Below are 27,579 nucleotides of genomic sequence, written 5' to 3' on the forward strand. Positions count from 1 at the left end.
AGCACTTTGCACACATTTAGTCAGTCCTCCCTGGGCATTTAGGACATAGGCAGGTATTATTATTCCTCATTTTATAGATCAAGAAAATGGGTCAATGAAAGGCTGGTGGGTTGGCTCAAGGTTTAATGCTCAACCAGAAAGAGAACTGAGAACAGTTCTTGCAGCCAGTCAGACTCTCTCTCATTTTCTGTGTCCTCTTTTGCACTCTACAGTCTAAACTTCTTTCCAAAGATATCAACACCCAGAAAAATAATTTACATCGTGACTACAAACTACAAGTGGAAAAACAACAGCAGCAACAAAACCTGAACATGCCATAGTGAAAATATATAATGACATATAGTAAACACTTAACAGACACTTTTTTTATTCATCCATTTGATAATTCATTGATAATGACCAAAAGTTTGGTCCTGAAGAAAAAGAGATAAGAAAAAGCACCCACCTCCCTTTTTTGTAGAGGTTGAGGATTATGGCTGTGGAACATTACATATGCCATCAGGTTCAGTTGATATGTTAGTTTTAGTAAACAAATTTTTTTCTCTTATTCTTTGTTACAGGGATGGTTTTGTGCACATGCATGCATGTGTGTGTGTGTGTGTGTGTGTGTGTGTGTGTATGTATGAAGGTGATGTGAAAGCAAAAGATAAAACTTTTTTTAAAAAAAGATATCAATATAATTACCATACTTCTAGAAATAACACTATCAAGTTAAAACCAGGAATTAAGCAAGTGTTACTTAATGTTGTTAGCAAAACAAATACAAAAAATGCAACCCAATTACCAGGACTCTTTGGTAGATGACACTTCATCTTGTCAAATTCCTAGTTGTCTGAATAGTTATTTACGGCTGAATTAATTTACACAGTGGAAACTTAAAATAATTTTTTAAAAGATGGCTCTTCTTGCCAAGAACTGAGTCAGGATGAAAATATCCTCATTTTTATCCCTGCCTCAACCCAGGGTTGCAGAGTCTGTCTAGTAGTCATTACGTTTGTAGTCAGCAAGAACTGGATGGGCATTATCAATGAGTTCAAATGCCACAGCGTCACTATCAGCCAATTAGAAACATTCATTCTCCTTATTTCTGAAAATCCCCAGAGTTTCCTCTCCAGGTCCACATACAGGTCTAAGGAAATAGGGCCCCAAAGAGTTGGGAAACATGTTAAAGTTTTAAATAGACACATTTAGGAAATGTAAAAAAGAATACTACTTTTCACATTGGGTAAGAAATTTAAAGATTTTTTTCCCTAGAGAATGCAGGTTGGAAATCTAACCAGTTTTGGGAAAGGTTAAAGTGATTCCTTAGGTGACAGGTAAGATTTACAACTAGAGAGGATCTTAGAACACGTCTAACCTAATCTCCTCATTCTAGAAATAAGAAACTGGACAAGTGAAGTGAATTTCACTTTATTAATAGTTCTTCCCAGTTTGGGAACAGAGGAAGCTAATTCAAGATCAGTCCTCAGATAGGAAGTTAAAGGCTTTCATGCTCCAGCTGCGGTAGGAGTTTTGGGACTCTCAAGAAGAACAAGACGAGAAGGGAAAGGAGATGGTCATCCCATGGCATCAGCAAGACTATGGCAGCCTCCAACGTCCACCACATCTTCAGTTCCCTGAGATAGAAGATGATATCAGGTTGGAGCGAGTGCATGCAGGGCTCAAATATGATGAATCCATTTCAGTACACTCGGACAATTGGAACGTTAAGTAGAAACTACTTGGACAGTGGAAACATGGACCAAACAGATGAGGTGGAACAGAGAAGTTGAAACAGATGCTCACAAAAACACTTCTGAAGGAGAATAGCAGTGACTGGAAAAGTCCTGGAACCAAGGAATGGAGACCATGACTGATTAACATACGTACATCATCACACAGGGAAGACCTGGGAGGTAGATCTAATTTCTGTTACAACTATGAAGAAAATGATCACACATTAGCTTTGTTGTTGTTGAGTCCTTACAGTATTGTCCAACTACCCTTCCTGACTCCATCTGAGGTCTTCTTGGCAAGGTTACTAGAATCTTTTATCATTTCCCTCTTCAGCCCATTGTATAGATGAGGAACTGAGGCAAACAAGGTTAAGTGACTTGACCAGAGTCACACTGCTAGCGAGTTTCTGTGGCCAGATTTGAACTCATGAAAATGAATCTTCTTGCTTCCAAACCCAGTGCTCTACCCACTGCACCAACTAGCTGTCCTATACACTAGCTAAGTACACTCAAAAAGAGAATGGGACCTTGCTAGTTACAGACTAAGGACTACAGAATGAGTTTCAGGGAAAAGGAAATGGCCCCAGGGAAGGAGGTTGTTCCAGGTACAACAAACAGACAATTACCTCCTCAGTGATTTCTCCTGGCTCTTTTCTGCCTGCTCTCATAGGACCTTGCACAGAGATGTCTGTAAAAGTTGGGAATGTGAATTGCTTTGTTGTTCTGTACAAGGTAGCAGAAGTTAACATTGTGTTCCATTCATCTGTTTGAAGAAATACCTGTGCAGCTTCTTGTAGATTTTGGCCTTGGAGGACAGAGTGACAAAAACTATCCAGACCTGGGATACATTGCAATGTCCTTATAATGTTGCAAAGCTAAGGCTGGTGCCAACAAAGTAATGAACATTCTGGCTTTGGTTTGTCCAGACCACTTATGTGTCAATAGAGTTTCAGTACTAACTGGAATTAATTCCAATCTGTTATGAATACTACCTGAATACTACAAATACACTGTGACTTATTTGTGTATGACCATCCATACACAGAGCTATATAGTAGGTTAAAGTCAAATGATGACATTAATCATCACAAGGGCATGCCTCATCCTTCAACAACTGAAGTGGATTGTTCTATAAGAAATGATGAACAGGCTGACTTCAGAAAAACCTGGGAAGACTTATATGGTCTGATGCTGAGTGAAGTGAGCAGAACCCAGAGGACTTTGTATACAATAGCAGCCATGTTATGCAATGACTAAGAATGTTAAACTGAACCCTTCTCAGCATTACGAGGATCTAAGACATCTCCAGAGGCCTCAGGATGGAAAATGCTGTCCACATCCAGAGAAAGAACTATGGAAGTCGAATTGCTCTCACTTATTTTTACCTTAAGTTGAATTTTGTTTCATCTTTCTGATGGTTCCTCCTATTGGTTTTAATTTTTACCTACAACTTCACTAATGTGAAAATATGTTTAATGGGTATGTAAATGTAAAGCCTATGTCAGATTGTGCACTGTCTTTGGAGGGGGGGAGAAAAAGGGAGAAAAAATTTTCAACTCAAAAGCATATGGGAAAAAAATTTTAAAAAATTAAATTAAATTAAATTTAAAAAAAAAACAATTGATGTGGATCCTAAGATATTTGATTTGGAGGATTGCCTGGTGCTAGAGGAAAGGGGTAACTGAGGAAGAAATTCAGCAAGAGACAGGTGTGTTCTCCCTGCACCAGCAGGATGTGGATTGTACACAGGGAGCAACTCACAAAATCGAGCTCACCTACTCACAACCATTTCAGGAAAGACCTAGAAAGATCTCTTTGGCTGTGATGAATGACCTCAGACAGCATCTCAAGAACCTGCTGTTAAATGATATCAGAGTCTAATAGCCTTTGAGCATTGCCCATAGTGGTGGTATCAAAGAAATCTGGAAAGATTTGCATATGTGTAGACTACCAGGTTTTTAACAAGAGAATTAAAGCAGACCAATGCACTATGCCAAGAATTCAAGATGGTTTTGATTGTCTGTTAGGCAGTCGATGGTTTTCTTGTGTTGGATTTGCATGGTACTTACTACCAGATTTCTATGGAAGAGAAAGGGTTTTTTAAAAAAAAAGGACCTATATGTACAAAAATCTTCATAATAGATCTTTTGTGGTGGCAAAGAACTAGAAATTGAGGAGATGACCATCAATTGGGAAATTGCTGAACAAGTTGTGATATATGATTGTGATGAAATACTGTTGTGCTATAAGAAATGATGAGCAGGATGGTTTCAGAAAAGCCTGGAAAGAGTTGCATGAACTGATGCAAAGTGAAGTGAGCAGAACCAAAAGAATATTGTACACTGTAACAGCAATATTGTACAATGATTAACTTTCAATGATCCAGTAATACAAAGATCCAAGGCAATTCTGAAGGACCTATGATGAAAAATGCTATCTACCTCCAGAGAAAAAGAACTGATGGAATCTGAATGTAGATCAAAATATACTGGGTTGTTGTTTGTTTGGGGTTTTTTACTTTATTTTTCTTGAGGTTTTTTGCCTGTGTTTTCTTCCACAACATGATTAATATGGAAATTGTTTTTCATGACTTCATATGTATAGCCTTTATCAAATTGCTTGCTTTCTTAATGATAGGGGAGGAAAGGGAGGATGGGTAAGAATTTGGAACTCAAAATTTAAAAAAAAAAACAAAGGTTAAAAATTGTTTTTACATATAACTAGGAACAAATAAAACATTCAAAAACTTTTTTTAAAAAGACCGCTTTCAGGAACAGCTAGGGGAGCAGTGGATAGAGCTCTGGCCTTGGAGTCAGAAGGACCTGAGTTCAAATCCAGTCTCAGACACATGATATTTACTAGCTGTGTGACCCTGGCCAAGTCACTTAACCCCAATTGCCTCACAAAAAAAAAAAGACTGCTTTCAGCTGTCCAGTTGGATTTTGCTAGTTCAAATATATGTTCTATGGCATCTCAAGAGGTTCTCTGAACTTTCAGAAACAACTGGAGGAAGTGGTTGGTGACAAGTGTTAGTGTACCTTGATAACATCACTTTTAGGAAGATCCTGGAAGAACATGAGGAGAGACTGACAAAAGTGTTGGATTAGCTAGAAGAAAATTGCCTGAAATTTGAATAGACATGAACAAGCATTTAAAGATTTGGTTAACTGCCTTGCAGATGCACCAGTATTGACCTATGCTGACCCAAGCAAGCCTCTTGTCCTTCATATAAATGCCAGCATGGTGGGTTTGGGAACAGTCTTGTATCAAGAGAGTGATGGGAGTGTGAAAATAGTTACATTTGCCAGCAGAAGCCTGAGCAATAGTGAAACCATTCTCTCCTGTTTACAGGCTGAAGTTTCTGACTTTGAAGTGGGCTGCCTTTGAAAAACTTAGAGATTATGTGTATGGAGCAAAGTTGCAAGTGTGGACTGACAAAAATCATGACATATTCTGACAAGTGTCAAGTCAGATGTTATTTGTCAGAGAAGAGTGACAGCACTAGCAAACTGTGAATTCAGCATTTGCTACCAGCCAGAAAGGATTAATGTGGATGCAGATGCACTATCTAGAAGACCATGGGACACCAGTGCTCCGGTAATACCTAAAGAAGATGTAAAAGCTATATGCAACAGGCAAAGGACTAGTCTTCAAGTAGAGGGAAATATATCTTAAAGTCCAGGACTTCCACCATGTCATAGACCATCTGCCAGCAGCATACATGAATCTGGCTTCGTTGATTCAACCTTCTTTGCTTCAGTTGTCTATCAATGACTGGAAAGGAGAGCAGATGGCTGATGAACGACTAACCAAAGTAATACAGACCAAGAAATGAGGTGGTGATGGCAAAGGATTCAAGTGCCAGTCTTCTGAAGATGCTGCGCTATTAAGACAATAGAGGGAGTCAGAGCTAGGCAATGGAGTACTAAACCAGACTGCTACTGTTCTCACTCATGGTGTCAGGAAGCAGTTGCACATCATGCTATCGTCATGAAAGTTCTACAGTGATTGTGGACATATGGATCAAGAAAGGACTCTAGACCTAATAGAAACAAATTTTGCTGGTCCAAGATGGCCACAGCTATCAACAAGAAGCGTGAGACTTGTATTCATTGTGTGCCTTCTCCTCCCCAAAAGTACCACTAACTCATGTTGCTTGCTTTAAGAATAGAATTACTAGAAAACCTTTGAAACTTGTCTGCATTGACTTCCTATCTCTGGAAGGAGATAGCAATAACATAAGTCCTATTGGTGGTGACACATCACTTTGCCAAATGGTCTCAAACATACCCAATAAGGAACCAGAAAGTCTCTGTAGATGCTAAAGTATTGTGGGGAAAAAACATTTCTCAATGTATAGACTTCCTGCCAGGATCCATTCATATTAAGGTAGATATGTTTAAAGAGATATTGGCTTTGGCTTTCATCAAGAAGTCTAAAACAACATCTTACCTTCCCCAAGGGCACCCACAATCTGAATGTTCTGGCCACGCTCTGATGAACATGTTAGGGACATGAGATGAAAACAAAAATCTCAGTGCATCCAGTATGTGGTTTTTCTGGTATACATACAATTCCACCAGGAATGATGCTACTGACTTTATACCCTACCTGCTGGTATTTGGACATGAGCCACACCTACCTATCAGCCTGTGTTTGGGGGTCTCTGAGGACAGAGAGACTGCAGATACTCATGACCAGTGTGTCTTTCAGTTGAGAGTTAAGTTGAAAGATATTTACCACATAGCTACATCGTCAGCCAGAAAGAATGATGAAAGAAATACATGATGATAATAAACTCATGTTTATTGTCAGGAACCTCAATAAAATGACAGTGTCCTGCTAAGAAATCTTGATATTCATGGGACACACAGGCTAACAGACTAATGGAAAACTACCCATGTCTTATGTGTGGAAAGGCTAAGAAACTCGTCTATTTACAAAATAACCCTTGAGACTAGTGGGGAAACAGCAAAGATAATTCGTGTTAATCACTTATGGCCAATTGGCGTGTTAGTTGACCTTGCCCAGATAGGCAAGTTGAAGCTGGCAAATACTCATTCACTTCAGCAGTTTCTAAGAAAAAATATCTATCTGCTAGTCATGCAAAGTCTGTCTGATTCACACAACAGATTAGAAACAGATGTTTCAAGTAAAGAAGACCCTGCGTTCTACACCCCAATAATCAATTCAGGTGAGGAGAGATGAGAGAATCCATCAGAAATACATTTTCTGCCTAATATTTCAATCCTAGAAACTGTTTGGGGATAGAGAATTCTCTCCAGCTATAGTTAACACTACTAGCCAACCTGGGTCCCCTACAGGGACAGATTTAGGTGGACAAGATTATCATTCTGATGAGAATTATTATCAGCTCATACCATTGACAAGCATAAGTACAAGGGTAGATAAATCAACAGGTCACAGGTGGGTTAGGCCTATCCACACAATGACTAAACTGACTTACAACATCCCAGTTGAAACTGGGAAAATAGTTACACAAATGGCCAGATGACGATGCCATTACTCTTGTACTATGTGTCTTGAATATAATTGCCTATGCTCATATATTTACTTTTTTCAATTATGCTTCTGCTTATTATATTTTCATGCTATTATTATTGTTGTTGTTGTTGTTGTTGTTATTAACTTTGGCCTTATATCCACTTTGTGACTCCATTTGTTTGATAATCTTGCTTCGCTTGCAATTTGGTCTATGATGCTGTTAGTAGGTCTACCACTGTTATTATTTCTACATTTTTTGCTTTTATTCTATAAATATCCAAGTGACACTGTGAAATGTATATGTGATACATCCTGAATATAATTAAGAATTTGACTTTGGTCACTGAAGCAACCTGTCAACTGAAGCCACTCTGCATTTGTGCTATGTCTCTTGCATATATTGGTGCTGGGTTGCTGTTGTTTTGGGGGGGTTTTGCTACGCATAGTGTTCTGGGGTGACTTTCTGGAATGCTGGTTAATAACCCTTACACTAGTATTTGATACTATGTTGTACAGGTGCCAGAAGGGGTAGGATATGAGAGACGCTGAGGGGGTTTAAATAGCAAAATCTGGCAACTGATTGGCTATGTGGAGTAAGGGAGAATATGGAGTCAAGGATTATACCAAGATGATAATCTTGGAAGACTGGAAAAACAGGGGTTTCTTTCACAGAAATAAGGATGTTTGGAAGAGTAGTTAGATTGGGGGGGGGATAGATAATGAGTTTTATTTTGGCCATGTTGAATTTTGACGTCTATGGGATGCCTCGTTTATGATGAGCAAATGGAAATTGGTGATATAATACAGTAGCTCATGGGAAACACTAGGAATAGATGGATGGATGGATGGATGGATGGACAGGTAGATGGATAGATAGATAGATAGATAGATAGATAGATAGATAGATCGATAGATAGATAGACAGATGGATGAATGGATGGATATCTGTGGACCATCCACCAAGAGATGAACATTAAACAAATGGAAGCTGATAGGATCACCAAAAGAGAAAGTATAGAAAGAGAAGAGGGCTCAGTAGACAGTATTTGGGTCAAGTGATTTACTCAAGTTCACACAAGTAGTAAGTAAAAACACCAGCAACTAGGCAATGTGGTGAGGGCCTCTGGTAAGCCCACATCCAGGAGAAGCACACTTCCTTCCCAACCCAGGCCCTTAGATTTGTACCACTTCCACTCCCTTCCTCACTTGGTACTAGGTCATCACCACAGGGCCTTGTCACCATATCATGGTGACTCTCCTAGGGCCTTCCTTTCCCTACTACCACACCTCCTTGCATCACCACTCCCTTCTGAGGGTAGAGGGATAAAGTATTGCCAGTGGTGCTACAATGGCATAGACTACTGGACTCTCTGTAAATATAATGTTGGCAGGCTTCTGCTGAGGCAAAATGCCATGAGTTTTTTCCTACCTCCAACAAATGAATTTGTCATGAATGCCAGAATTTCTTTTTATAGCTCTGAGTAACAGGGTCAGGATTTGAATCCATGTTTATTGTTCTTTCTCCTGGGTTTTTAGGCAAGCTCAGATCTTCTCAAATCATTCACGATATTTTCTTTACAATTCTCCTCTGTACTTGGCCAGTTTCTAGTGTGTATTCCAGTTAGTTGTCTATGTGTCTTTGATTCTGATATTAGATTATAAGGTTCTTCAGGGCAGATCTCATGTCTTATTTCATCACTTTAACCCCCATAGGTTCTAGCATAGTTTCTCTCACATAATTAGCAAATATTTTAGATTAAATTGGATTGAATCAAAGCTAGGATGTTTAAGGAAATTTTCATGGCCTCTAGAAGTTAATAACCTAGGGAGTGGCCACGCTTTGCCACCTGTCTCTCAGATTGGAGAGAACATGGGTCTAATTCAGTACAGTCAATTCTGATGTTCAGAAGTTCTTAATTCAGACCAAGACCAGGGAAAAATACAGCACTGTGACTGGAGCTTCACACCAAGACTATTCCAAAGTAATAAATGATTTTATTACCAATTTTAGCCTCACTGAGGAAGCATTTCTAAATGGTCAGTACAGATCAAACTGCTGAATAATGTAAAAATGTGAATGAGAAAGACGTTTATTCATTAAATTCAAGTTTTGCCATCCTGATGACTGCAAATGGGAATATTTTTACCAGTCTTTGTTCTATTACAAAAAAGATCAGCTTCTAAAATAAAAAGGGATTTGCATCAGCACATTTGCTTTACATTTAATGAAACATTGTTTTGATATAAAAAGTTTTGATGGAACCAGTTGTTGTTTTCTGGTCCCCAAGTGAGACTCTAATTCATCTCGCTCAAAATCAAAATGCACCTCACTAAAAATACAACTGTACATAATAATGTCTTTGATTCTCCAGTTGCATAGGGATAGGTATGCTGCAACTAGTAAGTGATGCATGACCTCAACGCAATTGGGATCTTTATAATAATCATGACACACATATGGCACTGTGAAGTCAGAGTTGCATATCACTTTATATACATTATCATATTTGATTTAATCCTCATGACAAAATGTTAGGTAGCACAGAAACTACTATCTCCATTTTACAGATGAGGACACAGAAACTTGGATGAGTACCTTATCCAAGGTCACACAGATATCAGTAGTAGAGCCAGCCCTGGATTACAGGCTTTTCTATTCTTAATCCAATGTTCTCCGAAACTCACCTCCAAAAAGTGAGAAGTGTGCAGCACTGATATAAAAGGTGTTAATCACCATAAAAACATATGTGTTACAATGATGGCAATACCATAACAGTGCATGTGAATATGCTCCTTTTTTATAAACAAACTTGAGATGTCACAAAATGGAATTAACTCCAATGATCTCTAAGCTCTATTCTCTCTTCTCCTTCTCCTGTTCCCCATACTCCCTCTTCTCTCCTTTTCCTCCTGTCTTGTCTCTCTTTATCCTCTCTTCCTCTTTTTCTTCCTTTCCTCTCTCTCCCGCTTCTCCCTCCCCCTTCCTCCTTTCTGCTCTTCCTTTCCCTTTTTTCTTCCTCTACTCCTTCCTGTACTTTCTCTCCTTCTCTTCTTTATACCTTCTTCCCCCTCTTCCTCTTCTCAATACTCCCCTTCCCCCTTCCTTCCTTTCTCTGAGGAAAGTTCTGGTGTGAAAGCACATGATATTGAAGTCAAAAGCATAGCTGGGAAGGGAACAAAGTTTGGCCAGCCCAAGCCTCTCACCAAAATGGAGCCCCTGGGAGGAACTCACCATATAAGTTAACATGTAAAGTGTTTTGCAAACTTTAAAAGGCTATATAAATGCTAGATATTGTTAATCATCATTATTATTTTTCTCTCTCCCTTCTCTCTTTCTCTTACTCTCAGGAGAGAGGCTGACTGCCCAAGGACTCTAACAAAAAACATAGAACCTAGGAAAGGGGATATCATAGTACCTGAGGCAGCCAGGAGCAGTCCCAAGAATTTCCAAACAGATGGACAATGTGAGGTAGAATGGAAATACCCATCCAGTGGGTAAGTCCACCAAAGACAAAAACTTTTCCTATTTCACAATTTTACTTTTGGGGACATGATTAAGCATAGCCCCTACTGAAGCTCCGCCATGAGACTGTATTGTGGGATGCAGGTGGGTCTAGCTTTTCAAAAGCTATTCTAGCAAAGTGTGAGTTCTGGAAGTACAGAAGTATGGAAAGGTCTTCCATACGAACCTGGAAATGTACCGTATATCTGTCATACAAGAACCATCTTAGTTATGCTTGGAGAGGCTCATTACCTGAAAATTGGCTATAAAGTGACAGTTTTTTCAGCACACCTCCCCCCAACTTTTGTATATAGCTATCTACTAAGGTATAGAGGGGGTTGCAGTCTACATAGGTGGAGGGAGTATGCAAACCAACGCAGTCATGGATTGTTGACAGACTGAAGTAAAAGCAAAATGGTACCAATGAGTTCCAGTCTAATATGGTAGCCACTTAATTTAAAAAAAAAAAAAAGGAAATCATTATTGTGACCTTGTTGCCATGGTATAGGTTTTGATCTGGAAGGTTAACTTGTATGACACTATTTATTTCATGGCAGCTTTAGCTTTGCAGTTCAGTTGGTTTTCATTAGGTGTGCAGTGGTGTCTTGCTCCAGAGCTGAATGGACTAATGACCCCAGGTATGGATAATTAAGAGAGTATATGAGCTTGTCAATTGTGTTTTTCCTATTAAAAAAGAATTAACTCTTTGTCAAGCATAAATTAACTGCTCTGTAATTACTATGTAAAAGCAAATAATACATAATGTGAGGGGAGAATCTAAAGAAATGTAAATCCATCTAGATAAAAATTACATACTTTAATGATAATAAAGATTCCATCTCCAAATATTATTGGGGTTGTTGTCGAGGGGATTCCTGTTCAGGTATGGGTTGGACTAGTCTTCTGAAAGTCTGAAATCTTCCTGGCTCTCTCCCAATCCCTGACCAGCTGTGCCTTGCTGCTGCACACATCCTATCATGATACTGACTAAGATCACCTGGAATAAGAAGAGGACCTATGGTTTCACTGTTTTAGGGACCTCCCAAGTGAGTAAACTCCCTCAACTACTTCAGGTTGCAACTTATCGTCTAACAGTTATCCAGAGTACTCAGAAGTAGAATGACTTAGCCAAGGTCACACAGCCAACATATGTCCAAGGCAAAACTTGAATGCAGTCTTCTTGGCTTAGAAATCAGTTTCCTAAACACTACACCACACTGTCTGTGACTTTATTCACTGTACCATCTTGACCAGGATCATAGAGTTTAGAGTTATAAGGGATTATAAAAAAAACAAAACCACCAAATCCAACCCCTTTATTTTACAGATGAAAAATGGAGGCTTAAAAAGGTTAAATGATTCACTCAAGGTCACATAAAAGATCCAAGATTCAACACAGGTTCTCTAATTTCAAATCTAGTAAACTTCAACTATTATTTATTACTGTTTAATCTCACTTTAGTTTTCCTTGTTCTGCTTTAAAGAGAAATATTCACTCACCTATAGGTGTTTCATTTGTTTAAAAAAAATCTATATTCAGCAACTCCTCTCTGTCTCTCTCTCTGTCTCTCTGTTTCTCTCTCTCTCTCTCTCTCTCTCTCTCTCTCTCTCTCTCTCTCTCTCTCTCTCTCTCTCTCTCTCTCCATATATATATATATAAATATACACACACACACACACACACACACATATCCTTGATTCTACCTCTGTAGCAAGCAGAGAAGAGAGAAAAAGAAAAGGAATATGATGGCCAAGGTCACCAGTTCTCATGACTGTCATTGGCCTAGTCTGGAGGTTTCCTTGACAACCTTATTCTACTCTCTTTTCTTTCTTCTAGCCTCTGAGTTTCAGTATTTGATTTTGGGGTGAGGTCTTTTTTGTTGTTTTTATTACTATAAACTTAATAACCATCAACACAATGGAAAGAGCCTTGAGGAGCACCTCTTTTTATGTGACTTTAGGCAAGACTTAATTTCAGCTTCCTTCTGTAAATTGAGGTTGATCAAGACAGCCTCCAAGGTCCCTTCCAGTTCTAATTCCATAATAGTGAGGAAGAAAAATAACCAAACAAACATAAAAATAAGAAATAGGATTATATCTAAGACCATTATTGCTTAATAAGGGAGAACCAAACAAATAAACAGAAATAAAACAAGCAAGAAATGTTTGTGTGTGTGTGTTTTAATGTCTGTGTCTTTTTCCAAGTCTATCTGAGCTTCTGGCTACCTTTGCCTTTGCTCTCTTTTTTTCCGTGTTTCTAGTTCTAGTAAATGCATATACAATTCTGGCTTTATTACAAGGTCTTTCCATATTTCCCTATATTCTCACTTCTGATTTTTATAATATATTCTATTAAATAAATAGACCATAATTTACTTGTCTATTCTCCAGTTGTTGGGCATATGGGCTGTTTCCAGAGTTTTGCAATTACATATGAATATAGGGAATGCAAATTCTTTCTAATAGGTCCTTTTCTGTCCCTTTTTGTTATGTTTTTAGGGAAAAGTTTTAGTATTAGGAGGATTTAAAAGTACTACTGTTTTTTAACTATTATTGTAGACTGTCATTATACTATATTGTTTTCCGAAATGTTAGCACAAGTCTATGCTCCCACCAACAAAGTGCAAACATAGAGTGCTTGTTTCCCTGCAGCCTCACCAATGCTGAATTTTATCATTTTTTTCCCTAATATTTGCCATGTAAGTATACATCTGGTGGTATCTTGAGCTGGTCTTGATTTGCATTTCTCTGATTACTAGGGAGCTGGAGCATCTTTTCATGTAATTATTAATATTTTCTTTTCTTCTACAAATATCATCTGTCCTACAATCAATCATTCAACAAGCATTTATTAGTTTATTACTTTGTTAAAGCTATTCTAAGCACTGGGGAAACAAATACAAAAAAGAAAGAAGGAAGGAGAGAAAGAAAGAAAGAAAGAGAGAGAGAGAGAAAGAAAGAAAGAAAGAAAGAAAGAAAGAAAGAAAGAAAGAAAGAAAGAAAGAAAGAAAGAAAGAAAGAAAGAAAGAAAGAAAGAAAGAAAGAAAGAAAGAAAGAAGGAGAAAGGAAGGAAGGAAGGAAGGAAGGAAGGAAGGAAGGAAGGAAGGAAGGAAGGAAGGAAGGAAGGAAGGAAGGAAGGAAGGAAGGAAGGAAGGAAGGAAGGAGGAAGGAAGGAAGGAAAGGAAGGAAGGAAGGAAGGAAAGAAGGAAGGAAGGAAGAATTCCTGTCCCCAGTAGAACTTACATTCCATCGAGTAGTCACAAGATACTTCCTTTGTGGAATCATCTGTCTTTATCCATTGACTAAAGCACTTTACTCCTCTCAAATATATTAAGGATTTGTTTGCACATAATTTGTACTCGATATATTAATGAATTTGATTCAATGGAGCTATCTGGGCTTTCTGTGATTCCCTCAATGAAGAGGGAAGGGAGATAGAAAACTCCACCCTTATACTATATTACAACTTTCATGAAGGACTTAACTACATCCAGCGGTATGATGATAAATGTTTAACAACTGGCTCCCCAAGAAAAAAAAGTATGCAAGATAAACTTGTTAAGTTTAATCTGCATTATTAACATTTTCTCTAAAACTTTCTTAAGTCTAGGCAATCAACAAAACAATAAATGAAGCTCTGATTTGTAATGCTTGCCAGGGTGTAAATGCATACACTGAAAAAGAAACAATCAGCTCTCTCAAGGCAGTAAGAGCTAGCTCCAGCATATCTTATCACTCCTAGCACCTCCTGTAAGAAGCTCTCAACAAAGCCAATGTTTAATAAATGGAGGGGGGTTTTAACTGAATGAATAAAGACATGACATGTAGTAGATAGAAAGTAGAGTCAGGAAGACTTTGGTTTGAAATAATCAGATTGATTCTATATCATTTTAAATTGATCCCATTTATAGTTAATTGATTTTTTTTCCTGTAACTGCCCAAATCATGATTCTTTGTCTCTGAACTTAGTTCAGAAATTCAGCTGGCCTGTAATGAGTTAAGTTTGGAAATCCAGCCCTCCTACTGTTCTACTCTTGCCTCAAGGAAACCTGTTATCCTTGAGAGATGCAGATGGACACCAGGAAGTCTGGTGCAGTATCTTTACATCAAACTATCCTTCAAGGAAGTCTGGTTTGTTATCCAAAGAACTCTGGTCCACTATTCATGATTCAAGCTCTTTTAACCGATCATCCCTTATTCTCCATCAATGAAATTCAATTCTTTGTTCTGTATTCCCCAAAACTATAAAAGAGAGCTGTCCCCCTCATTTAGGGTCTTAGCTTTACTGAAGAAGCTGAGATCCTATTGACTGGTAAATTTGTGCTTTACTAATAAATTGATCATGCATGGAACTTTTTGTCTCAGTTTGCCTTGTTTTAACCATAACAGGTTCAAGTCACATCTTTGACATGTAGCTGTGTGAGCATGAGCAAGTCACTTACCATCTCAGTTATCCAGTTGCTAAGACTACAAGTTGCAGACTAGTCACAAATCTGCAGTGGTAGGTGACCTTCCCTCACTGGGAGTTCCCTATACCAATAAAATCACAGGTCCCTCTATACCCCTAAGAGGGATTAAAAAGCCCCCTTGATTACATAGCAGTGAGGGCCCTGTGGAAATTTAAACTCCAGTTCTTTTTATGATCCTAGGTTTTAATGACAGAAAGGACCATAGAAATCACCTAATCCAACCCCCTCATTCAAAAGATGAAGACACTGAGGATCACAGAGGCCAAGTGACTTGTGCAGTGACACACAAGTAGCACAAAGCTGAGACAGGGTTCCAAACCAGATCTCCTGCCAGCAAATACAGTGATATTTCAGGGAAGCTAGGTTGCGCAGTGGATAGCGCACTGGCCCTGAAGTCAGGAGGATCTGAGTTCAAAGCTGGCCTCAGACACATAACACTCACTAGCTGTGTGACTCCGGGCAAGACACTTAACCCCAATTGCCTCACAAAAAAAAAAAATACAATGATATCTCTACTTCGTCCATGTCTGACTAGCTCCTTGTAGATTACCAAAGGACAGGGAGTGGAGGGGGGTGGGGGGTGGGGAAGTGTTAGTCAAACTGTTTAGTTTGGAGCTATTTGCCATAGGCTCACCCAAATTCATTCCAAGTGGAATAAATCATCTCCTTTCCAACAGTCACTTCCAACTAAAAAAAATAACCAGGAAGGCTGGGTAGTTCCTTTTAATTTTGCTACTAGACAAAACCATCCTACATCATGCATGATTTAAATAAATTGTAAATTTAGTAAAAAAAAAAAAGCCCCTAAAATATGATGAAAGAAATCTCACAGACAGGGCTGTGCAGAGGTTAAAATAATGAGCATTTTACAAGAATCCACTTGTTCCCCCAGCAAAGGTGTCCTTTGTGAGAATGTGAAAACAGCAGCTCCAGTCCTTAGTTGGGAGAAATAAAAATAGAGCTACAACTAATGACTGTAAAACAGCACAGCCTGTCTCATTTGGATGTTCAGCATTACAGCATGTTACATAAAAGGCAGAAAAGTAGTCAAGATAACAACTTCCTCAGTTCCTCTTCCTGGATTATCTGCTGGCCCCAAAGCGAGAACCTCCTGAGTATTTTTTAAGTCATCACTGCCCACTTTTCCCAAGACAGAGAGGCTGAAACAAAACACAAATGCTGATATTTCTGTAATAAAGGTTTTGATATTGGTCTTCTCTCTATAGTTTTGGGGGTTTTTCTCCCTTAACCAAGGAAGCTATCATCAGCTATAAAAAGGCAAGTTTTATTGATTTTTGCCCATCATCTTTCAGAGAAGTGAATCCAGATATGGTTTGGGGCCCCCTAAAATAGAATTTCAGAGCTAATTAAAACAAAAGGAAAGAGAAAAGAATAGACAAGGAGCTCTGTTTTCACTAGAGCTGTGGAACGATCCAGAAAGTGATCAAAGGAAAGAAAACCAGGCAATGGAGGCCAGCAAAGTCTGTATACTACAAGTAGAGTGAAACATGCCATGACAATAGACATTTATTAAGCCTCTACTGTATGTTAGGCACTGTGCTAGGCAGTGGGGATACAAAGACAACAATGGAATGGTCCCTGCCCTCAAGGAATTTATATTCTATTGTAGGAGACAACATGTACATATACAAATATAAAACAGTCCTCTGGGTTTCTTGAACTTGAACTCATGGCTTGGGTCACCAGAGGGTGCTGCTACATCAGGTTTTAGAGTACTCCCTGAGGGGCTACCCTTCTAAAACTATAGGTTACAAGCCCCCACTAGTGTGCTTCCCACTAACAATCAGCCAGTAAACATAATTAGCTCTTAGCAAAGGCATTTACTAAGATGGCTTAATCAAAATAATTGCTACAAGACATTTTCTCCTCAAAACCTGAGGTACCCTTTCCCACAAATACACATAGCATCCATGGAAAGAGTGGGTTCAAGCTTGGAGTACAATGGTAATGAGGTATATGCGTAGAAAGTCCATGTGCCAAGGCAACTTACAATCCAGAACCATAGGACCTAGAAGTCCTTTCTCTCCTTGTGTAGTTCTCTTTGCAGTCTAAATCTCAATTGTGAACTCTTTCTTGAGTCTTCAAGTCTTCAAGTCTAAGACCTTGAAATGGCTTCCTCCTCTGGATGACTGTTTGTCTGTATCTATCTGGAGTTTGTCTCTGCTTTGCCAAATGAGCCTTGAACTCCCAAACTGCTGAATGACATGTCTCCTGGATAAGTTACTACTAGATGCCATAGTCAATGGTAGGGGGAGAGGAAAGAAACCCCCTCCTCCTCCTATACAAAAGTCTTACTCTAAAACATCTCTGAACCTCTAATACTCAAACTGTGTTGTTTTTTTAATTTAAGATCACCTGGGGATTAACCATCTTTCATTAACCAATGAGATTGCCCTTTCTGATTCATTCAGAGAAAGGTGCTTGTATTTAATAAAGGAACAGGGCACAGACATATATTTATAATTAATTTAACATTTCATTAGCACCTTGTGATTACCTTCAAGTCTAAGGGACTGGTCAAAGATCAACTACTCCACTACAATAGTATGTGCAGAATAAATACAAAATGAGTGCCATGTAGATGTAGGAGGGAGGATATAAGAGGGAGGATATAACTAGGTGGGGGAAAGAAAGCATGGAATCAGGAAAAGTTTCAGGTAGAAGATAGAGCTTGGGCTAAGAAGTAAGGAAAGTAGGATATTCCATAAGGTAGAAAGGAAGATTACAGGAAAGAAGGACAGCCAGTACAAAGTCACTGACATGGAGAGGGGGATGCCAAGTGTGAGGATCAGAAAGGAGTTCAATTGGGCTAGAGTGAGAGAAGGGGAGTGATGCATTATGAGATTGGCAAGATAGGTTGGGATCAGGATGTAAATGGCTTTACAAGCCAGCAAAGTTCTTGCGCGTGTGTGTGTGTGTATGTGTGTGTGTGTGTGTGTATGGATGTATATGTGTGTATGTATATACATGTATGTGTGTGCATGATGTTTATGTGTATATACACATATATACTTATATATAAACATATATTTATATATGCATACATATATATGTGTGTACGTGTGTGTGTGTGTATGGATGTATTTCCTAGAAGCAACAAGAAGCCACTGGCACTTCTTTAAAAGGGGAGTGGCATGGTCAGATCTGTAATTAAGAAAAATCATTTCGGCAATTATATTACAGATAGATTATACAGAATGAGATGTGATTACATAGAGTGAGGCAGGGAGACCAATTAAGAGATTATTGCAATAGTCCAAAGGAAAGGTGGTGAGGTTCACTATACCCACCTAGAAGATAAAGCTTTGCTCAGTATGCTGAGGGACTAGGTGGGTGCCTGCACATCCTTACACAGACCATATTCTATATTTCTTCTCTATCCCCTTCTATGACTAGCACTGGGCTGGATATGTAGAAGGCTCCAAAGTGCTTCTTGGTTGTTATCAAGAGACTGATGCTCTTCGCTGGGCCTTCACAATGACCCAGTATAGATTATTGGGCAAGAAATTGCAGCTTAAGGCATGATTCCAAGATCCCCAAGACCATCTCCAACTTATCACCTCTACAAACAACTTCATTGTGTATTTGTTGAAGCTTTTCCTTTCCAAAAGTTACATAAGGACTATTTGTTATAGCAATTGTGGAGTTATAAGGAGTGTCAAGAAAACATCAATAATTTTTTTTCTATTTACTTGTAGTTGTACAACCATACCCTATATATCAGTTCTAATCAGGGCTGCAAGAGATCCAAGGAGCACAGACACTTGTATTGTCACTCTTTCCGTCACCTAAAAGTCTCCCATGTCTCCACTTTGACCATCACCAGTTTTGTAGACTGAATTTTCCACCAGAAATCTATCAGGAGCCAATGAGTACTAGTCATCCAGGAACCTTTTCACTCACCATTCACTGTAATTATTCCTTAAGGTAATCAGAATTATCCCCAGTGTATGGAAAATTGGGGAAATTATCCCAAGCCTTAAACTCAGGGTCCCTTAAAGATCTAGTAACTGGGAAATGATTCAAAGAGGCAATCATCTTGAGAGAAGGAATTAACTCTTCCAGCTGTTGCTTTAAAAAAAATGAACACACACAACCTGAGGCTCATATATATAATCAGACTATAACACCTAAAGAAAGGCAAATAGGATTATCCCACCTAATTTTACTTTCACTTCTTAGACTATTTGTTAGCCTTTTGTGACTTATTACCCCCATCAAAATTGCCCAGTTTAACCATATTTTACCTGCTAAAAATGTTTCTGAGGGAGAAACATAGAGTGTGATTTATCCTAGGCACCACAAACCCAGGGAAGGTCTTGGGTCCCACACCAGGCACACTTAGGCACATCTCTCCTGGAAGCAGCATGGCATTTTATTTTCAGAAACTTTATGTATAATTACAAGTAGCTAGGGCTTAGGGGAGAAATGAAGAACAGGTCTTGGAGTGAGGAAGCCCTGGGTTTAAATCCTACCACTGACACTACTGGATGTGTGATTCTGGCAAGTCATTCAATCTCTTAAAGGAACAAGCAGCTCTCCAAGACTATGAGTCTTATACCTCTGTATCCTCCTTGCCTAACCCAATGATAAGGCTGACAATGATGGTCAAATGGCACAGGATCTTACATACTCAGAAAGCTAAATCTTAAGAAACTAAAGAGCAATAAGGTAGAAATACAGAAACGAAATTTAACTCTGTACTCTATGTCACATCCATGGGCATGTCCATATTATGTTCATACAATCTAACTTGGGCCAGAACCAAATATGTCTGAACTCCAATTGGACCCCTTCATTTTGAATGTATATGACTACTGGGATCCTGCATGGAAGACACCTCTAGGAAAGAATTCTGGCTCATTCTATAGGTTCTGTTCAAGAAATCTGTCTTCTCTTCAGGAAGGCATGTCCTCCTGGAAAGGACATTCAAGTCCAGATGGTGGGTATAGCTGGAGGCTATTCTCAAACCAGGGCCACCCAGAAAAATGGGAGCCAGAGTCTATGTTTAGTCAAAAAAACTGGTGCCTGATAGCATGAAAATAGAAACTCCCTTGAACCATCTGGTTCCTTTCAATAAATGCCTGAATCTTGGAAGTAGAAGGAACTCCAAGAGGTCATCTAATCCAACTCCCTTTCTTGCTGGCAAAACAATATCTATCCTATTTAAAATGCTTTGTGCAGTGCCTTTAATGTAGTTCAATACATTTCTATTGATTGACTGACTGACCCTGTATCAGTAGCAGTTCATCTTAGTCTGAAAGATGTCCTAGGGCAGAGGATCCACCTCTTCCCCCTCCATATTCCATCAGACTCCTCATTCCTAAACATTGTCCTGGAATTCCACCTAGCACAGATTGTCAAAGACAGAGGCTACTTCACCAAGCACATACCACACACTCGCACACACACACATACACACACTATGCGCAAACACTTTCATGCATGCAAGGGACATCCCTCCCATCCCAAATGTCTGTGTGCTCTGGTGCCTTTGACAAAATTTGCTATCTCCCTAAGTATACCCTCCTCCCCACCTTCCAAATTCTCCCATTTTCCATCTCTGTCAATCTGATCTAATAATGCCTCCAATTGCCTAAGCCCCCAAACTACCCTGAAGTCAAACTTCTCATCTCAATCTTCCAGTCTATCACCCCTAAGGTTTTCAATTGTCTAAGTGCACCACAGAATCGAAGAACCAGAAGGCATGTCAGGGGCAATCTAGTCCAATCTAGACTTGAACAAGAATCTCTTCTACAACATCCCTGAAAAGTATTTATGCAGACTTTGCTTGAAGACCTCCAGGCAGGAACCTACTACCTTCCAAGGCAGCCAATTCCCATTTTTGGATAGTTATAATTATTAGAAAGTTTTTCCTTACATCAAACGTAAATCTGCTTCTCTGCAATTACCACTAATTTTTCCTAGTTTTGTGCCTTGGGACCAGTCATAACAAATCTAATCCATCTTCCCCACTGAAAGATAACTGTCATGTCCCCAAAGCTTATTTTTTCCAGTCTAAACAATCCCAGTTTCTTCAAAGAGTCTTATATGGTACGAACTCAAAGTCCTGCACCCTCCTCCTTCTTAAAATCTTTTATCTCTCTCTGTCTAGTGACTGCTTCCCTACTGCCTACAAAGACGTACATATCTTCCCCATTCTCAAAAAAAAAAAGCCCTCTCAACTGATCCATTCATTCCATTGGCCTATATTTCTCCTTCCTTTCGTGGCTATACTCCTTAAGAAGGCTTTCTACCAAATGCCTCCACTTCCTTTCCCCTCACTCTTGTCTTAACTCTCTGCTGTCCAGCTTCTGACCTCATCATTCCACTAAAACTGCTCTCTCCAAAGTTATCAATGATTTCTTAATTGCCCAATTTGACCTTTTCTCAATTCTCATTCTTCTTGACCTCTTTACAGCCTTTGACATTGTCAGTCACCCTCTTCTTGATACTTTCTCCTCTCTAGGCTTTCATGACACTGTTCTCTCCTGGTTCTTCTCCCATCTATCTGATGGCTTCTTCTCAGTCTCCTTGAATGGACCTTCATCCATGTCATGCTCAATAGCCATGGATGTCCCCCAAGGCTCTGTCCTGGGTTGTCGTAAGGAAGTACTTTGGAAGTTTTCAAGTGTGATATATGTGTTGTAATGCAGAATATTATTTTAACATTTAGGTAGTAGGGCCCTTTAAGTCATGGAAAGCAGAAATTACTGCTTAATCTTGCCCCAGACCTCTTTTCTCAAAATTTGCTATCCTATTTAATTAGACATCTATCACATTACACCTTTGTCTTATTATTGTGTGTAAACATTTCCTCCTTAGGAGGATGTTATCCCTATATTATTATTATTTGGCCATGAATGTACTTGCATCCTATTATGGTAATGCAGAGATGTTCCAGAGGAACAGGGTCATATATCAGAAGGAAAGAACTTCCTTAGCTCTATTTGATTCCAGGCATGAGTCATCTCTGATAGGCAATCATGCAGTCACTGGATGTTAAAAGCAGAGCTTGGGATTAATCAGGTGGGGATTTTCCTGTTCATAAAGGAAATAGCACAATTGGGAAATAGAGTCAGGAAGATCCTACCTAGGCTGTGTCCAAGGTGGTCCTCAAAAGTCTTCCCAGGCACAGACTTCCACCTTTATCAGTTATCAGCCTGCAGCACATGCCATTCTACTCTTGGCTTCATGACAACTCAGACAATTATCCTGGTAATCAAAGCTCAAAACAATAGCAAATTTCTGTCTCACACAATCACATACCCTAGATAATAAGAATTTAATCTCAAATTGGTAACAGTAAGAGACTGACCACAGACAAATACTACTGCTCTCATAATCCCTTTAAATAATGGAAACATCTTGAGGTGAGTCTCCAGAAGTTTGTATAAATTTCTGCACATGTTCTAATTCCAGATTAAAAATAATATTAGATTTCCCATTAATTTAACACAAAAGAGGTCTTACTACTCTTCACTAACATAACTATGCTGGAATCCTATTTCTTAAACAAAACAAAGAGGTTACTAACTTCAACCTCACAAGTTGATGGATTTATGTCCTTGTTCACAAGCTTGTTTATTCTTCTCTAATTATACTTTCAGAAATTGAATCTTTTACATATGATAAATTCAAACACTGATTGTATACTTAGGCCATGGGATAACTACAAATTCAGATCAAAACAGCAAGATCTCACATACTTATATTGTGCTGATATTTTTTACTGATCACCTGCTCTGATAAGAGAAATCTACTACAAAAGGAAAAAGGCAGGGACATGTGACATACAAATATGACAGGATAGAAAATCCTTAGCTCTGTTTGAATTCAGGTAACAGTTACAGTTCTCCAACCATGCAATATCAATTCCACATCATAGCCAGACTCAGCAATAGTCAGGTGGCAAACATTCCTTCTCAAAGGAACACAATAGGGAAACTGAGTCAGGAGGATCCCATCCTAGATTGAGGCTAAGATTGTCCTCACAGCTTTTTCCCAGATGCAGATCACTACCCGTTAGTAGCTTGTGGCATTTCTCTCAGATACCCATATTCAAACTCAAAACAAAATTAGTTATAGTCCCAAGAGCATTTTTCCTCCAACAGCAAGTTTCACTAACCATAGCTTAAAGACAGATACAGTTAATATACTCCCATGGAATTGCAATAAGCAATAAAGATTTACCAGGACTCACATACATAAGAGATTGCACTTAACATTTAAACTTGTCCTGGTGTAAAAGCCAATCATTAGAAATCATTTCTATCTACTGTACATAAACTTGTAACTTCTCAGCAAGCCAAGTTCATTGTTAGAAACTCCAAACAAGTTTTTTTTTTTCTCAGAGCAGATGACCTTGCTCACACAGATTTTTTTTCAGGGACCAGGGCAAGTTTACAAAGTAAGGGGAATTGCCTTATACCCCAGGGAGGGGCTAATCCTGGTGCTCCTGCCTGTCGACTTCTTTATCCCAAGGAGGACCGTTCTGAACCGGCAGAACCAATCTGGATAAGGCTTTTACCCAATTCCCTCCTTTTCACACAGCAATCAATTAACAATTCTAGGTTGTAACATTAAAACAGTAACTTCAAATAACTTAGTTAACAGTCTGATAACTTTCATAAGTGATAGTCAAATTGTTTTAGCTATAAGCCCTTCTTTAAAAACAGATTAAAATTTATCCTGATGTTAAGAATAATCACTAAACTTTCATGAAGAACATTTGTGAAAAACTTTTTAAGGTGATAGATATCTTTCCTTTCTACCTTAAAGTAAAAATAAACCTTTAAAAATGGAATTCATTAAAACTAAGTTGATGTAAAATGTCCTCAAGTAACATAAATAACTTCCCAAAGTACCATAACAAACTAAATTCCTAGTTGTTGCAGAATTCCTAGACATCACAAAGTTCCTTAGCCAAAAAGGTGTTTGTAATGGAGAAAAAAAATTCAGTTTTTATAATGCGTGAAGAACATTACCACAATAACAAATATTATCAAACCTTTAAAAATGTACTCAGTTTTTTTTCTTTGTCTGTAAATATATCACTGGAAATTAGGAAAAACTATTATATTCTGGAATCTCACCTAGACAGTGAATGTGGTAGTCCATAAATCTCCAAATTAACATATCTCAAGGATTCTCATTTATTCAGGAATGTCACAACACAGGAAATGTTTATACAGATTTGATAAGGATTATAGGTGAAACTTCCTCTTAAAAGCAAATAAAACTTGGAAGTTTATTCTAACCCATTCATTCTCCCCTATTTATTTATTTAGCTTTGGAGGGGTAGACAAAAATGTATTCCCAAATGCAATACTCTTGTTAAGCTTAGAAATGTACTGGACCAGTATTCTGATTGCTTTTTCTTTCCCATAATGACCAATCTTTAAAAGAACCCACCCGGGGATCTAGCCTGAAAGGTGGGTTGACATAATTCCCTCCATCTCTCCGTAGCTCCATCTATAGGTTTGGACATTAGTTTATTTCTCCATCCCTCTACTTTGAACGGACAACTTCCTCACACCTTCCTAAACTATCTAAAGCTATTCAGCTTTCCTTTTATTTTTTTTAAATCTGAAGGGAGACAATTGAATAGGGCTCTCCCTCCCTCTCTCTCTCCTCAAACTGCCCTTACTATACACTCAAAATAATCCACTCATCTGAGTTTCCTTCAATGTACCTAAGTGCAAAACAGTGTAACAAGTTCTGAAATTGAAAACATCACATATTTACCAATTTGGATGAGTTGGGGCTCGTGGGAAAATATCAACTAAACCCAGCAAGCCGCAGTCCTCAGCACATAAACCATTTGCTATGTTCTGGTACACAAGAACTTTTCTCTTTGTCTCCACACTCAAATTTGGCCAGAGTTAGAATGCAGAGAGAGAGAAACTATTACTCATGCAAAAGTCCCAAAACCTTCTCACTTTCAAAACCTCCAGTCACACCATGCAACTAAACCATATTCCCTTCAAATTTTCTACACACACTCCTCTCTCCTACATGCTTAAACTTCCTTGCCTTTCTTTCTAATGATTTAAAATCCCCTGAAAACCTGTACATATCTCATTCCTTTCTAATTCCAACCTGACACTTCAAAAATCCTTCCCAACTTGCCCTCTACCAACCATATAACCTAAATAATAAAGTATTCTTCTCTCTTTCCCTCTCCCATCCACACACTCCTTTGAAGCTCCTGTTACCTGGGGAGGGAGAGGGGGAGAAAGAAGGCAACTTTTCAGAGTTCTGCTGCAGCCTTTGGCTGTCTGGCTGCAAACAACCCAAAAGCCGAGGGAAATGATGTACTAGCCATACCCCCCATTATTGCAGAACACAGACACAGACAAACAATAAAAGCCTGAACACAAACACATCCTCCCAATGGAAGTTGGAGGAACTGCCTTGGAGAAAACTGTCTGCAATCCAGTCTGACACCTGCCTTTCAGTATGAAACAGAGGTGGCTTCAGGCAGATGATTGCGAAACAGAATCTCTTAAAAACACAATCTCTACACATATAAATGAATAGACCAAAACAACTAAGACAGAAACCAGGAACCAGGAACCAGATACAGGCATAGTCCCAACGTCCCGGGGTTCCCAGGGGATTGAGGCGCTAAGTGCTTCTGCCACATCCTATACTGCTTCCCCACCAGAAAACAGGTCTGCAGACACTTACCTCTGGAGGGTTACCAGGTCCATGGGGGCCAAAATGAGGTACAGTCAGAGTCGGGGAGGGAGGCTTCTCCTAGTCCTGAGTTCTGGGGCCCTGGAACATCATCAGGGGCCAGCTCCCTTAAAAGTCAGAACAGAACAATTCCCCCCTCCTGAGTCTGATGTCCTCTCCAGGTGGGTCTCTGCAGCTACACGGTAGGCTGCTATCTCGCTGGGGCCTCCAAAATGTTGTACCGAGAAATCAGTGAGCGAGACCCAGACGTAATTTAAAGTGTGCATTTATTAGCACGCGGCTGCAAGGGGTATGCATACCCAAATCAAGCAGCCCCGATCAGGAGTCGAGCTAGGGTTTATACGGAAAAGAACATGGGAAAGAAATGCCAGGAACACTGATGAGGTAACCCAAAAGTGCAGGTGTCTTTGGGGGCTATGTATGGGAAAGTACAGGGAGTATACCGGACGGGGAGGGGGATGAATCTTTGGAGTCTGGCAGGAGGAAGAGTCCTTGGGCTGGCCAAGGACACCCCTCTCCCTCTGTCTTGATGAGAGAATGCTCTGCAACAGGCGAAAGCTTTCTCACAACACAGGAACTTACTAAGGAATTGGGAGGCTTCCAGAGACATGATCTGAGGGCTGGGGCCTGAGCAGCCCAGCTCTGTGTAGTTGTACCAGGGAGAGAGATAAGGGTCGTGCTGAGGCCCATGCATGAATAACTGCTAGGCACAGTGTCCTTGGGTTGGGGAGTGTTTGTCAGAGACAGTGTTTCTGAGACTAGGGAGAAATTGGGGCACATGTACAAGCACAAGCACCCGAGCACCCCATCATTACAGGTCAGAGATCACGCAGACTAGACCAGGTGTCCTGGTCTCTGGTATAAACATAATTATCTAAAGCAATTATATTGCAAGCTTTCTTATCTATATGCTTTGGAGGTACGGGCTATGCTGAGCTATGCAAGAGTGCATTTCACTATTGTTTAGATTTAGGAGAAAAGAGATCTGGGGCAAGATTAAGCAGTAATTTCTGCTTTCCATGACTTAAAGAGCCCTACTACCTAAATGGTAAAATAATGTTCTGCCTTACAGTGTGAGTTATTCTTGTAGGGGCATGAAAGACTTTGTAGACCAGAAAGGGTAGCTTGGAGGGCATTGGGCTATGTGCCTCAACTTTGTTTTTTTTTATTTGTAAAACGAGGAGGAACCTGGTCTCTCAGGTTCCAATTCTGAGTCTGTTATCTATTAGTAGTTCATACAAAGGTAGGTTCTCACCAAAGGTCAAGTCATCCCAAGGGATCTGTCCAGGAAAAAGCAAGGGGTGAGTGCAGGGAGCCTGAAGAGGAAGATTCAGGAATGATTACCAGGACAGACACAGAGAAGTGAGTCACAAGCAGGAACAAGATGTTGGCTATTAGAGTTAAGCAGGTTAAACTTTCTCACCATGATCTATGACTCATTATTATTCACAGACACTTCTCCCATACATGTGTGCCTCTGCACCTGCGCTGAAAGTGGTACCTAGACACTGAGACTACTTACTCTGACTTTCACCTCTTCCTACATGTGCCTTTTAAAAATCTGAACTTAGAAGAGAGATTCCTGTGTGGCCATTGAAGTCTCTTTAAACATGTCTTCCTTTTCTTCCTCAATGGAACCATTTGTATTTTCATTAACAGAATCTCA

This window comes from Phascolarctos cinereus, unplaced genomic scaffold (genome assembly GCF_003287225.1).
Source record: "Phascolarctos cinereus isolate Bilbo 61053 unplaced genomic scaffold, phaCin_HiC Scaffold_5;HRSCAF=322, whole genome shotgun sequence".
In the NCBI taxonomy this organism is placed as follows: Eukaryota; Metazoa; Chordata; class Mammalia; order Diprotodontia; family Phascolarctidae; genus Phascolarctos; species Phascolarctos cinereus.